The sequence below is a fragment of the Cannabis sativa genome, chromosome 6 (assembly GCF_029168945.1).
Source record: "Cannabis sativa cultivar Pink pepper isolate KNU-18-1 chromosome 6, ASM2916894v1, whole genome shotgun sequence".
Lineage (NCBI taxonomy): Eukaryota > Viridiplantae > Streptophyta > Magnoliopsida > Rosales > Cannabaceae > Cannabis > Cannabis sativa.
In genome coordinates this window covers 36,594,221-36,604,234 of record NC_083606.1, presented here as the reverse complement: position 1 = coordinate 36,604,234, position 10,014 = coordinate 36,594,221, and the positions used below count along the sequence as shown (strand labels likewise).

The 10,014-nt window shown below is 32.4% G+C and overlaps 1 non-coding gene across 1 annotated transcript; it reads left to right on the top strand.

Annotated features, from left to right (window-relative positions):
• Positions 1-7,637: 7,637 nt before the first annotated feature.
• On the top strand, positions 7,638-7,744 carry LOC115696119 (small nucleolar RNA R71). Its single transcript, XR_004007714.2, has one exon. It is a non-coding gene; the product is annotated as a small nucleolar RNA R71 (small nucleolar RNA).
• Positions 7,745-10,014: the final 2,270 nt, after the last annotated feature.

Genomic DNA, 10,014 nt, shown 5'->3' with positions numbered 1-10,014 from the left:
CTCTTTGCAGAGATTGATCTTGTCAAATCCACTACGAACAAGATACAAATGCCATAGATTAAAAAAAATGTGGTCGTGTCTTTTTATGACTTAGGTTTAGTTACATCAAAGAATTCTTAGAATAGTGCAAGTGGATCCTGGTCACAGAATACCTAACTCATATTCCATACAATTCGAATCCATTAATAGAAGATGGATATTAAACCCTTGTGAAGGTGTAACTGTATTGCATCCTGGAATTAAAAATATAAGAAAATTTCTGTTTGGAATCAAAAATTAAAGTCAAAGACTTAAATTTATACCAAATATAATGAGTAATTCTATCTTGGACCACCACTACTAATTTAACTCTAAGTCAGATTTGCCCATAAATTAGGAAATATCTAAGATTGAGGATTTATATCAATTGGGAATAGAATTTCGGGATTATAATCGTATGCGTCATTTAATTTCTTAAGAGAAAATATAGAATGACATGAAATGATATAGACCATTCATCCAATGATATGTTATTGAGCTAATTCGAAATGAATAAGCTAAGAGGAATTAGGATAATTTCGTTTATAAATAAGAATCCAACAATGCTTCGATTAGCGAAAGTCAAAGTAATCTTATTTATATAATCTTCTTGTTTCATATCGTAAAAATACTAGTCTAAGGTGTCATCAATTGATGAACAGCTAGATGTTGCATATACAATATTTATCTTTCGAGATCTAACACTATTATGTATGTCTAATGGTGAAAATCCACTAGGGATTTATCTCATTAGATAAACAAACCAAGTTAGACAAACAATGAAGATTCGAAATTAAACTGCAACTTAATAACAGAAAATAACATGGTTCAATATAAATTCATACACAATTCAGAAATTATTAAACATATAGCAAGCAGGAATGACCAATGAAAATACTAGAAAATACAATCCTAAATAATTTCCAAGGTTTTCAACAAACTGATATCAGTGTCCCGTTTAGGCGAGAGTCAAAGCTATCATCCATTGAATAGAATTGTCAGCTCATCTAAAATGTTAAACATTCTAGCAACCTTTTATTCGATCAAGATTGGAATTCAGCGTTGTCCTGTTTAGGCGAGAGTCAAGGCAATTCTATCTTATGAGCTTCCACTATTGTTTCGCAATTTGCAAGTCAAATATGGTCGCCACCATTAGGGTGATCCATACCATATAAAACGCTTACAAACTACTTATCTTTCGAGATTAAACGGTGCGAAATTGCTAATGAACGTTCCTCCATTAGGGAGGATTACTCACTAAAACAAACGCGATGTAAAACCAACAATGGAGATCGAATATCTTAATAATAAAGCTCATTATTTAAAGAGAGTTGTATTTTCTTTGATACTCTTTATTTAATCTATTTATTTTAAATATATATTTATTTAATTAAAATTTCTAATTTAAAATGAAAAATTCTAAATATAAATTTTAATTTAATATTTATAAATTTTACTTAGATGGATATGAAAATAATATGAATCATTTCCATCTTAGTAATAATTTCCAATAAATATTTAGAGAAATATTCAATTTAAGTTGTTACAAAATTAATTTAAATTAATTTACAACTCAAATTTAATTTTCTATAAATATATATTGCATTTCGAAAAATTAAAGTATTTAAGGATACAATTTTCGAAAATGCATGTTAAAATAAAAAATAAATCCTGGAAAAATTATTCTAATTTAATGTTGGCTCAAAATTAATTAATAAAATTAATTTACAATAAAAAAATACAATTTTCCTATTTAATTAAATATATAAGAAAAATTTCAAATACTTAAGTATGATGATGAAAATCAACTTAAATATTAATTTTCTATTTAATTAAATACACTAGAAAAATACCTCAAGCAAAAATATCACCTATCTAGATTTTTCTTTGACTAATTAATTTAATTTCTAATAATATACTTTAATTCATCTATTTTACTTTAATCAATAAATGAAAAAAATCATTGATTTAAGTTGGTCCAAAATTAAAATAAATAATTTACAACTTTAATCTATTTTTCAAATAAAATTCGAAATTCCATCATTTAAGAAATGCAATTACGAAATTTGATTAAAAAAATAAAGAAAAAATATATTTTGAAAATTATTTAAATTTAGTTGAAAGAATAAATTTCAACTAAAAATAATTTTCTATTTAATTAAGTGTCATGAAAAAGAAATATTTAAGTATTATGATGAAAATCAACTTAGATATTTAATTTTCAATTTAATTAAATGTATTAAATTCAAGAAATAAATAATTAAGTGTAGAGAAGGCTTAATTATTAATCTCTAGTTTAATACTAGAAAAAATATACTTAAAATAAATTGTACCAAAATTAATTATTTAAATAATTAATTTCACAATGTATAATATTTTCCTATTTAATATTAGAAATAATAAGTAGTCTAGAAATTACTATCTAGAAAATATCTTATTTGACTAAGTATCTTTTCCACAAAATTTGAAAAAAATATCCAATTTAGGTTATATTAGAAAAAATCTAGAACCTAAATATTTTTCAAATTTAAATTTAATTAAATATCAAAAACTTAAGTTGTAACCACTTAATTTGAAAATATTCCATTTTAAGTTAATATTCGAAAATATATTAACTTAAAAAATTTCTAAAATATTCCATTTTAAGTTAATATTGCAAAAGATATTAACTTAAAAAATATCTAAAGAACCTTAATAACCAATGCCTAAAATTCCTCAACTTAATTTTGAAATTTTAAATCCAAAAGATATTCAGATTTAAGCTGGTTAGTTATAGATAACTATATGTAACCTTAAATAGGAATATTTAATGAAAAATTTAAATTAAGCTTCAGAAAGAATCTAGATGGTTATAATTCTATATTTAATTACATACAAGAAAATACATATAGTTTAGCTTAGAATAAAAAATTCTTTAAACTATAATTTTCTTAAATTAATTTCAAAATAAATGAAATTAATTATGTTGCTAATCAATTTTATTAGGTTAAACTAGTTTAATTAACCTAGTACAGTTATTCAAATCAGGCAAATAGGCCTTCACAATTGGGGTGGTTCATGTGAGGGGCTGCTGGGTTCAGTATGTCGTACCCACTTCTATGGCTCCCAACTCTCACACAAGGCCCAAAAGAGAGGAATTTAACCTTAAAATGAACAACTGTTATTAATTGAATAGGCCCAAAAACTAAATGGGCCTAAATAAAATCTATCAAGAACTATGACATTTATTTAGCAACAACAACCTATATGCATCTATAATAAAATTAAACACATAGGCTCACACAGGCACACTTTGGATGGGTCCTATCATGTTGCTAGGTCATACACAGATGAAAAAAGATTGTAAATATACTTGTTACTGTTACGAAAATTCTGTTTATTACGCAAGTGTACGTATCAAGTAGTATCTCACGCAAGTGAGGTCGAACCACAGGGAATTGGATTAAGTACTACTAAACTTTACTTATGATTCTATTTGGTAAAATAATGAGTTTGCAATTTTAAAAGTAAATAACTCAGAAATTAAAGAGAAAATAAAACGAAGATTAATCAAGATGAGAGATTAGGGAGGTGAATCCTGTTGATAAGCTACCTATGTCAATGCCTAATTGCTATCCTTATCTCAAAGTGAAAGACAGATTATAAATTAACCTAACTCTTTTCAGATCTTTTAGGTTCTAAATAATATGTTCTCTAATTAACTTCTTAATTAGATCAACACAAAATCATCATTAAGCAATAATCTATTAGTCACTAAGGCTATGTAAATACTTTCGTTTTACATCAAAACCTAGACTATCCAAATTTTAGCATTCCTAATTCTCACTTTTCAGATTTTGAATTAGGATCATAGAGCATGTAAAAGGTGATCAAGCTTGCACATGAAATTAAACACAAATAAAGATAGTATTCACACATAAGATGAAGGAATGGCAATTATTTATTAACTAGGCATAAACTTAAACAACAATCATCATCCTCCCTTATTGGGAAATTTAGTTCATAATAACTCTAAAAACATCCATGATTAATTCAGAAATAAAAACAAACATAAAGATGAATAAGAAGAGTAAAAGAAAGAAACTAGAAGGTGGTATAGCTCCGGGTCTTCAAGATAGCTTCCTCTCCACTTTGCCTCCACTATTAGGTCTGTTTTTGCTTAGCTCTGACCTTCAATGTCGTATTCCTTATATAGGGATGAGTGGTGAGCCTCCAATTGAGTGAAAAATCAAAATTAGGTCAAATCTGCGATTTCCGTACATAGTCGCGACTAGCATTTAAGCTGGTCGCGACTACAGGCAAAACTCAAAAAACCGAGTTTCTGCCTAACTTACGAAGTCGCGACCATGGTCGCGACCAGGAAAAAGGGTCGCGACCAGGCTCTCTGGAGGTCACGACTACTGATGCATCTGGAGCCGAATTTTCCAATTTTTTCCAAGTTTGTCCCAGTTTTTCGCCATTTGACTGAATTCGAACTTTAACACCCCGGGAACCTGAGATAATGAAAATCAAGCGTAAAACTGCTCCAAAAGACACCAATAGACAAGATAATGCTAACTTTAAAGACCCGAAATATAGGTTAATTATAACCTAACAAAATCCCCCAAACTAGATTCTTACTCGCCCCCGAGTAAGATAAAAAAAAACTAACTACGCTATCAGATAATCACTACGCTGCTAACTCATGCTCTGTTTTCTTCCTTGCATAAACTAGAATTTTGATCCTACTAACTCTAACAATTAACTCGGATGCTCAATTAACAACACTATGTACAACTGCAACAATCTACTCAAATATGAAACATCGTTGTAAAAGTTTTACTCTTTCCATTAGTTCCACAACCCGATAACTCATAAGCTTGCATGTTTACCTTTCTCCACTAATGTTGACAATATTCTTTGGAATCATTAGGTCTTTTTAAGGTTTAGGTAATATGGCTCAGATATTCAGGGATAGGCAAAAAAAAACAATTTTTGGCTCAAGATATCATAAGCGCACAAACAGAACCCACAAGATTCTTACTTTTCTTTTTCAATACCCCATAGTGTTCCCACATTTACCAAGATTGAGAGAAGATATATTTACTATTTTCCAACATCACTGAAATCATATACTTTATTTTTTTCTTTGTTCTTTTTTTTTCAGTGACATTGAATTACACAAATTTTTTTTTTCTTCTCAATCTTACAAATTTTTTTTCCTTTCACTATTTCGTCACACTAAATGTTTCTTTTCCCCCAAACTAATCATATCGCTTATGATATCATGGATAATCATGGTGAGAATAAAAATTAATAGTGTGGTTGCAAAATTTCAAATGAGTGGGTGAAAACACAACAGGTTAAGGCTCAAAAGGGTAACTAGGGATATACATTATGGTAGGCTTGAAAGGCTCAAACTATCCAACAAATGCCTAAGTCATATTCCAATTGAACACTATCAAGGATTTCGCCTCAAAAGAATAAACATGCAAGTTCTAAGCTATCCTGTCAATCTTACCACAAACCATAGTAAAACAGTTATAACAATTTTCACAAATTGAGTACTTGCAGAAAAACACAGGTTTCTAAGCATCCAAACTAATCCAAAGAGTTAACAGAATCAAGCACACAGTTATTTTACAGTTTCAGATCACATCACACTAATCAGCAGTATACAACTATCATCAAGCTTATTGCCATTCCTTAACTAAAACAAAAAAAAAACTAAAACAGAATATTAAAATGCAGAAATTAACAAAAAAAACTAAAACAGAAAATTAAAATGCAGAAATTAAAGTGCAGAATTTAAAAAAAATTTCATAAGCCTCTCCCCCCAAACTAAATATTACATTGTCCCCAATGTATACAGTAATATGCAGAGAGAAGAAACTTACCTGAGACCCTCTCAAAAAGGGTTGGGTGGACCCTTTTCATCCAAAAGAGCCCTCGTACTAAATGAAGAAAATTGACCACCAATAGTGTTGATTTCAAATTTTTGCACAAGAGTAAGCTCACCTTCAGAACTACCACACATCAATCTTTTCCAACGACGCTGAATCGTTCGAAGTCGCTCTTTAGGCTTTGCTTTCTTCTTATCAGCTTTAACAAAAGAACCCTTCACCATCTCAATCTTGCAACAGGTAGGAATGTCAGTTGGGGCAAAAACATTAAAATTGACCTCTTCATCTTGCACTCTCAACTTTAACTCTCCCTTTTGAACATCTATTACTGCTCGGCCCGTGGCTAAGAATGGTCTTCCCAAAATAATGGGAATAGTTGAATCTTCTTCCATATCAAGAATTAGGAAATCAGCAGGGAAGATAAACTTACCAACCTTCACCAGTACATCTTCAATTATCCCACGAGGATGAGTCAAAGAACGATCTGCCAGTTGTAAAGTCACTGTTGTAGGCTTTGCTTTTCCCAATCCTAACCTTTTGAAGACAAACAATGGCATTAGATTAATGCTTGCTCCCAAATCACACAGAGCTTTGGTTTCCACCGAACCCCCTATAGAGCATGGAATATTGAAACTACCCGGATCTTTAAGCTTGGGCGGTAGTTTCTTTTGCAAAATGGCGCTACACTCCTCAGTTAATGCCATTGTTTCATAGTCCTCCAATTTTCTCTTCTTAGACAATATCTCCTTCATGAACTTCACATAACGGGGCATTTGTTCCAAGGCTTCAGCAAAAGGAATGTTGATGTGTAGTCTTTTGAAGACCTCTAGAAATTTTTTGAACTGCTTGTCTAGATTGGTCTTGCGGAGTCTCTGAGGATAAGGTATCTTTTCATGATGCTCAATACTGATTGGTGGGGACTGTTGTGGTTGTGTTGAGCTATCAGTAGCCTTCTCTACTGTTGGTGTTGGGGTTGGCACTGGTTGAACTTTAATATCCTTATTCACATCAATTGGTTGTGTCAATTCAGGCCCATCATACTTCTTACCGCTCCTCAGGGTAATTGAATTGTAGTTTTCCTTAGGATTAATTTCAGTTGTATTAGGCAAATTTCCTTGAGGACGGGTTGCTACCTGAGTTGCTAATTGGCCCATTTGTGTCTGCAGGTCTTTGATTGAAGATCTAGTTTCAGTCATGAATTGTAGCAATAAATCTGTCTGCAAACCAGAATTTCCACCAGAGGTTTGTTGCTGATTAAACTGTTGATTCTGATTCTGGTTCTGATTTCGTTGCTGATAGAACCCACTGTTTCTTCGGTTATTACCCTGGTTGAACCCATAGTTGTTGTTGTTGTTCTGTGAATAGTTTCCAATGGCTTTAGCTTCATCCATTGGCAAATCATCCACATCAGCTTGGCATTCTGAAAAGTGATGGCTTCCCCCACATAACTCACACACAACTTGGCCTTGTTTAGCTTGCCCTGCAATTATCTTTGTCAATGCCTCAACCTGTGGTGTCAACTTGGTGATGGCATCGACCTCTAACACACCAGCTACCTTCTTTGATTGACTCCTCTCAGTTGGCCACTGTTGATTGTTTAGAGCCATCTCCTCCAATAGATCATAAGCCTCATTAGCACTCTTCCTCATAAAGGCTCCTCCAGCTGCAGCATCTATTAAAGTTCTTGTATTTCCTACCAACCCATTGTAGAAGTTGTGGACCAGCATCCACTTCTCTATACCATGGTGAGGGCACTTTCTGATCAGATCTTTAAACCTCTCCCAAGCCTCATGGAGAGATTCGTTATCTTGTTGGCAGAAGTTATTAATTTCTCCTATTAGCTTTGCAGACTTGGCTGGAGGAAAGAACTTTGACAAGAATTTCGTTGCCAGATCATTCCAGGTGGCGATAGAGTTGGGTGGCAAGGAGTTTAGCCAACTCTTGGCTCGCTCTCTAAGAGAGAATGGGAACAGTCTCAGTCGAATAGCATCATCACTAACTCCATTAACTTTAAAGGTTTCACAAAGTTCCATGAAGTTAGAGAGATGCAGATTAGGATCTTCAGAAGGGAGGCCACCAAACTGAACTGAAGACTGCACCATCTGAAGTATGGCAGGTTTGATCTCAAAGTTATTGGCATCCACTGTCGGTGGCCTGATACACGACTGCACTCCCGTCAGAGTAGGGAGAATGTAATCTCTCAAGCTGCGGCCATTAGCTTGATCTTCTACTACGCCACCATTGTTACCGTTATTGCCTCCATTGTTTGCAGCATTGGCAGCCATGATGTCTGAAGTTTCAGAAGTTGCTGAAACTCCCTCTAGCCTCTTGTTCTTTCAGTTTCTCCTACAAGTTTTCTCGATTTCGGGATCAACTGGTAATATCACTGCTTGTCCTTGACGGCGCATACACTTATGATTCCTGAAATAGATCAAGAAAATATTGCAAGAAAAAGGTTAGAAAAATCAGCAAGAGAAAATATACCAAAGTAGAAGTTAGTATAATTTTGTGTAATATCAATCTTTAAACAATTCCCCGGCAACGGCGCCAAAAACTTGTTACGAAAATTCTGTTTATTACGCAAGTGTACGTATCAAGTAGTATCTCACGCAAGTGAGGTCGAACCACAGGGAATTGGATTAAGTACTACTAAACTATACTTATGATTCTATTTGGTAAAATAATGAGTTTGCAATTTTAAAAGTAAATAACTCAGAAATTAAAGAGAAAATAAAACGAAGATTAATCAAGATGAGAGATTAGGGAGGTGAATCCTGTTGATAAGCTACCTATGTCAATGCCTAATTGCTATCCTTATCTCAAAGTGAAAGACAGATTATAAATTAACCTAACTCTTTTCAGATCTTTTAGGTTCTAAATAATATGTTCTCTAATTAACTTCTTAATTAGATCAACACAAAATCAGCATTAAGCAATAATCTATTAGTCACTAAGGCTATGTAAATACTTTCGTTTTACATCAAAACCTAGACTATCCAAATTTTAGCATTCCTAATTCTCACTTTTCAGATTTTGAATTAGGATCATAGAGCATGTAAAAGGTGATCAAGCTTGCACATGAAATTAAACACAAATAAAGATAGTATTCACACATAAGATGAAGGAATGACAATTATTTATTAACTAGGCATAAACTTAAACAACAATCATCATCCTCCCTCATTGGGAAATTTAGTTCATAATAACTCTAAAAAACTCCATGATTAATTCAGAAATAAAAACAAACATAAAGATGAATAAGAAGAGTAAAAGAAAGAAACTAGAAGGTGGTATCGCTCCGGGTCTTCAAGATAGCTTCCTCTCCACTTTGCCTCCACTATTAGGTCTGTTTTTGCTTAGCTCTGACCTTCAATGTCGTATTCCTTATATAGGGATTCGTGGTGAGCCTCCAATTGAGTGAAAAATCAAAATTAGGTCAAATCTGCGATTTCTGTACATAGTCGCGACTAGCATTTAAGCTGGTCGCGACTACAGGCAAAACTCGAAAAACCGAGTTTCTGCCTAACTTACGAAGTCGCGACCAGGCTCTCTGGAGGTCGCGACTACTGATGCATCTGGAGCCGAATTTTCCAATTTTTTCCAAGTTTGTCCCAGTTTTTCGCCATTTGACTGAATTCGAACTTTAACACCCCGGGAACCTGAGAGAATGAAAATCAAGCGTAAAACTGCTCCAAAAGACACCAATAGACAAGATAATGCTAACTTTAAAGACCCGAAATATAGGTTAATTATAACCTAACAGTTACAAATTATTGACTTGACCAAGGGAGCCATCACATCATTAGATCTGGCAAAAAGTTAACCATGGCTATTTGCAATCAAGCAATAATAGGTTTTGAAAACTTACAAACAAGCTAAAACACATACTCCTGCAACAAGGTTAGCTGGATAGTTGGATGTAGGATTTATTTAATTTTAAATAAATAATTTCGAAAAATAATTAATTAAATTAAAAAAATTATTTTTGAAAATTTTAAAAATTTCGAAATTTTTAAAAAAAATATTTAAAATTAAACCTACAATTTTGAAAAATTAGGTTTCAACTAACCTAAATATCATTTCAAAATTTGCTAACTACTTTTAAAAATTTAAT